This window comes from Mytilus trossulus, unplaced genomic scaffold (assembly GCF_036588685.1).
Source record: "Mytilus trossulus isolate FHL-02 unplaced genomic scaffold, PNRI_Mtr1.1.1.hap1 h1tg000070l__unscaffolded, whole genome shotgun sequence".
Taxonomy (NCBI): domain Eukaryota; kingdom Metazoa; phylum Mollusca; class Bivalvia; order Mytilida; family Mytilidae; genus Mytilus; species Mytilus trossulus.
The window spans coordinates 1,271,133-1,276,800 of record NW_026963294.1 but is presented as its reverse complement, the minus strand read 5'-3'; the positions used below and the strand labels follow the sequence as shown (position 1 = coordinate 1,276,800).

General features: G+C 29.8%; 1 long non-coding RNA gene across 1 annotated transcript; it reads left to right on the top strand.

The window, feature by feature from the left end:
• Nucleotides 1–800: 800 nt before the first annotated feature.
• LOC134699503 (uncharacterized) lies at nt 801–3,021 on the top strand. Its single transcript, XR_010103619.1, has 2 exons — nt 801–926; nt 1,560–3,021. It is a non-coding gene; the product is annotated as an uncharacterized LOC134699503 (long non-coding RNA).
• The last annotated feature ends 2,647 nt before the right edge of the window (nt 3,022–5,668 follow it).

Genomic DNA, 5,668 nt, shown 5'->3' with positions numbered 1-5,668 from the left:
TCTACTGTGAATTCATTTATTTTCGTGGGTACCAATTTTTGAGGATTGAGTAAAACTGGCATATTAGTGGCTTTAGTCTGCTTAAATTCCTAAAGAAAATATATTCATTGAACATTTCAAAGTTCCCCTGTACCCACAAAATCCACTTAAATTAGTAACTAACTACATGTAATATAAATGAATTCACAATATTTGTATAAGACCTGTTTAAAGAGAAATTAAAGCATCAAATGTTTTTTTAGTCTCCATGCCTATCTCATTAAAAAAAAGATTTTGAGAAGACAGATGTTTTTTGTGTAGGTAGGGTTAGGGCTTACAAACATAATCTTGTGTATGGCTTTGGTATCTTTGTGTACATCTGATACTGTAAAAGCAGACATTTTTGTGGAGGATTTAATTTATTTTATTTTGTGGAAAGAATATATCCACGAAATTAAAACCTTCACGAAAATTCAACTTACATATAGTATCACCTTCATTTACTGGATACTACGAAATTAAATCCCCCCTGAAATCGTATAAGGAGACAAAACCACAAAATTTGAACTCCACCAAAATTAACTACAGTAGTTTGAAAAAAACTGCAGTAGTTTGAAATTTTACAACTCTCATTGTACAAGAAAATATTGTCATGGCATCAGTAAAAGAAAATAATTGTGTTATGGACCAGTATACATATAACCTTGATCGATTACATCATGTAAATGCAAGGAAGCAGATCTAGTCCCTGCATTTGTCTTGTTTACAATGGTTTGGAAATTAAGACCCAAAATAGTAAAATTCCTGTCTTTTTAATTTCAGTCAAAAACGAAGCACATGTTTGGATTCCAATGGCTCCAGTGCTAAGAAATATTCCAGAAAAGATGTGACGTTATATTCACCTCCTGTTGGAAAGTTCAGTGAACGAGCTGGCACATATGAAGCAGGTAACATTTATAATATGAAAAAGAAGATGTGGTATGATTGCCATTAAGACAACTATCCACAGAAGAACAAAAAACACAAACATTAACAACTATAGGTCACTGTACTGCCGTCAACAATGAGCAAAGCCCATACCGCATAGTCAGCTATAAAAGGCCAAGATAAGACATTGTAAAACAATTCAAACAAGAAAACTAAAGGCCTCATTTATGTAAAAAAAATGAACTAAAAACAAATATGTAACGCATAAACAAACGACAACAGCTGAATTACAGGCTCCTGACTGGGGACAGGAACATACATAAATAATGTGGTAGGGTTAATGTTCTGTTAATAGCTTAAGCAGTTTTACTATGAATAATATTTTTTGTGGGGTTACCTGTTTTCATGGATTTGTGGCTAGAGGTGAAATATAATTTTCAATAGACTTGTGTCCAGCAGAATTGAGCAAAACCAAGAAAATACAATTTTTCTCTAATTGGTTCCCACTAAAATAAATTAATTTTCACTGAAAAAAAAATCACATGTCAGGAGTTTGGTCAGATCAGATGTGAAATGCAAGAGACATTAGAATTCTATTCTTTTATGATATATTACAATTTTTATTTACAGAAATAACTTTAATGTTTTTTCAGGTCAGGGACGTGGACGAGGTCGTGGACGTGGTCGTGGTTTCCGTGGAAGAAGATATTAACAGGACCATAAATCAATCATTGTTTTTAAATTCTTACATTTCATGTTTTTTAATGACATTATTCAAAATAATCTCAGTTCAGAAAATAAACTTTTTGATAAAACATGAACTAAACATAGGAGTTTCTTCATAATTGAGATGGATATATGAGGTATGTATTCCGTAAACATTGCAAAAAAGTTCCAGTTAGATAGAGATAGATGTCTGTCTACCAGTTATTCTTTTATGTAAAGAAGGTATGTTAACTGATTGAAGTAAATCACTGTAAATTCAGAAATTATTACGATGTTTTTATTATTATTGTTAAAAATTTCACCTGGGTAATAATCGCAGTAATTTAAACTTGCATTTAAGAAAACAATTGTATGAATTAAACAGGATTTTTCTCAATATCGCAAAAAATTAATATTTTTTTTGTCTGAAATGACAAATTGCAATGATAAATGTACGCAATACTTTCTGAATTTACGGTGTTCAGCATCCTTAAATATTGTCTATTGAGAAAAGATGATTAAAAACTAGATGTAAGATTTATATTAAAATCAGAAAGGACTGTATTGTATTGGGGGTTGAAGTCTTGTTTTGGGAATAGCCTGAGCCCACGTTTCCTAACTTTTGTTGATGGTTTTACATTTTATAGATTTTTTTCCCCTCTCATGACATCAATATTTAGGAGAGGCATACTTTTTTTTAATTTTTTTCAAAATCATATCTTTCTTATGTAATTTGACTGGAGATCACTACAGATGACCAGTTTTGTCCCGGCTAATTGTCCATAGTTGGAGGGGCACAAAAGGGTCAAACTTCCAAAAGAAGCAGATTTTTGTGGGGCTACCAAAGACAAGTTTGTCATTTCTACTCTTCAAGATAATTGGTCAATTTATTATCTTGTATCATAAGTGTTAAATCTTGAAGTAACATTTGAGTTGAGCTACCCTCAGTTATTTAGTGGAAATGACTGATCCCTCTCAATTATAGGGTATGATGACATAATAACATTGTTTCCAGTGGAGATGGCTGAATTCAGGTAAAGTAGTCACAAGGCATGTCTCATAGTATTTATTTTTGTTTAGAGGTAAGTTTAACCTGAGAACAAACAATGATTGATTTGTGGTGTAGGGAAGATAACAGCTGCATCCAGATAATGATGGAATTACCTCTCTTTGAAATGGAAGATGACAACATGGAAAGCTGTCTGGAGAAAGTGACTTACATTTGCTTCATAGATTCACCATATTTTGATTTCTTAATTCAATATTTTTTGCTTTATTGTACATAATGATATAAAAAAGAGATCAAGTTTTGAAAACCATTATCTTTTATTGAAAAAAGTTAAGAAATCACACACTTTAAGTAGCTGTTGTTTATTTTATTGTTATTTTTGAATAAAATAATGAATATTTCTTCTTCATATTGGTATTTCGCACAAGTTTAGCTCAACCTTTTGAAAAGTGGATTAATATGAGTATTTTTTAAAATGATTTTGGGACAAAAGAAGCACTATCCATATCAATTTATAATTTTTTTTATTGAACCTTCCATCTCCACCACATTTGTAGAAGTATCTGTTCCTTAGATGGTGATGATTGGAATTATATATAGTTTACACAGTTCAGTTCGGATGAATTTCATTGTAACCACCCATGGTGGGAGATAGCAAAACCTGTAGAAGTACATTGCTCAAACCTTCTTGAATGGACATGGTGTTTCTAATTGATCATAATAATTGATAATAACAGGACCCATTGATGGCATTCGGCTGTTGTCTGCTCTTTGGTCAGGTTGTTGTCTCTTTGACATATTCCCAATGTCCATTCTCATTTTTATTTTGAAATATAAAAATAGCTGTTGCATTCAATTATTCACCATATTTTTTTATTGCAAATTTAATCAAATTTACACGGTGAAAAGTTGGTAAAAGAATAGTACATCTGAATTGAAGTGCAACGATGAGTAGTAATACATTTTATTCGAAAGAAGTATCACCTCTGAAGTTTATGCATTTCAGGTCTCCAATCCTTCAGAATTCTATATTCTAAATAAGCCTGTATCCTTGAAATTCAAAAACAACAATAAAATCAGTCAATACCCCAATACTTTCAATTATTTCCAGATCTTCATTGCAGTGGTCAATGTTTTCATTTATTTATAGATATACAGAACTGATTCATCATTTTTACGCCCTTATTATATTTTGAAGTTTAATTTGAAAAATTGCACATTTTCTTTAATAAATAATTGAAATGTGGATGCACAAATTTCATTTATACTGGAACCTCTTATGCAAAGGTTGCCAAAAAATGATACAAATTAACTATTATATTTACAATGTTTATCATTAGCATTAGGTCCAGTTTAAATTGTAAACCTATGTTAACTTGTGGGAAATTTTGAAATTTAAGAATTGATTCATGATTAAAATGTATGACTAACATGTATGCTTTCAAAGTGCTGTTTCATAATTTCATATATAAAAAGGCCAGAGGAGCTTGGATATCATTTGTAGAGTTTACATTGTATACTTGGCGGTGCATGAAGAAAGATTACTGATGTCTAGATAATACATCACCATGTGTAATCACTAATCTATTAATTATTTCTTTTTGTGTTTATTTTGTAATTTCACAATACTATTGTCAACAGACTTTAACAAGATACTGTTTGAGGTTTAAAGAACAAATATTTAAATTGCAGTTTCTACAAATTACTATTTTTGTCAACCATATACGCATAATAAGTTGTAAAAGAAATTAAAGGTGAGATGTTGATCTCTGTATGCTAATCTTTTTTTTCCATTATAATTTAGAGCATGGCATATTGTGAAGGTATTTATATTTTGTTGAAAGATCTAGTTTGACTTTAAGATATATATCTTCTTGTTCAATACATTATAAATGTAAGGATTATTATCTAATTAAATAGACAAATATTGTGCATTTCTTCTTATTTCTTTTTGAGATGATAATAAGATCTGAATTTATTTTTTTGTTCGCTGGGTTTTATCTAGCTTTAGACATTGACAGTTACTCACACGTAGACATTATTCCTGAACAAATGAAATGTAGAATATATATATTATATACAGTAAATTCAGAACTTATTGTGATGTTTTTTTATTGTTGTAAAAAATGCACAGGGTTATCATTGCATTTGGTAACACTCACATTTTGAATTTTTTAAATTAAACAGGATATATATGAATATCGCAAAAATTAAGATCACATTTAAGTCTAAAATGTGAAAATTCCAAAAATAAATACATGCAATTATTTCTAAATTTACAGTAGATAAAAAATAGTTAAACACAGAACAAAATACATAATATTCTCAAAAAACAAAATGGCTATAATTATATTTGATATTTAAACTTTTCATTACGTATTTATTTGAAATTCATAATATAGATAAAATCGGGGAAAAATCATTTATATCATTAATTAAAATTGTATTGCCTTGAAGAAATAGGGATTGGAAAAGCATGAAATAAAATTTTGCTTAACCCAAGAAATCATTATTTAAAGCCCATAGAAACAACCACTCAACTGTACATTATATGTTATCTTTGTTATGTATATAAAAAATATGTTGTACTTAAAAAAACTTGTGATTTTTTGGTTGTAAATATGTGTATTCAATAAAAGGGAATAATTTAACAATTTGAAAAAGAGTTAATATCTTTAGGAAGAGGATATAGAATGTCGATACAGATAAAACATTATTTTGAAAATGGCATTAAACAATACTATTAGCTAAAATGCCTTGAAGTTCCAAGTGAACTATTCATATCAATTGGCGTCCGTAGTCCGTCGTCGTTAACTTTATATTTTGAACCCCTAGATGGAATGAAACCAAACTTGGCATAACTGTTCATTATGATATTATGTCAAAGTGTTGTTTCTTTTAAAGCCAGTCCATCATCCAAAATGGCTACCAGAAGGGGGAGTAGTTTAACATAGGACCATATGAGAAATTACATTCAAATGTCTTCTTTTAGAGATCTACTGTAGGTTATGGAACCAAGCATTGCATGAATGTTCCTCATGATGTGCT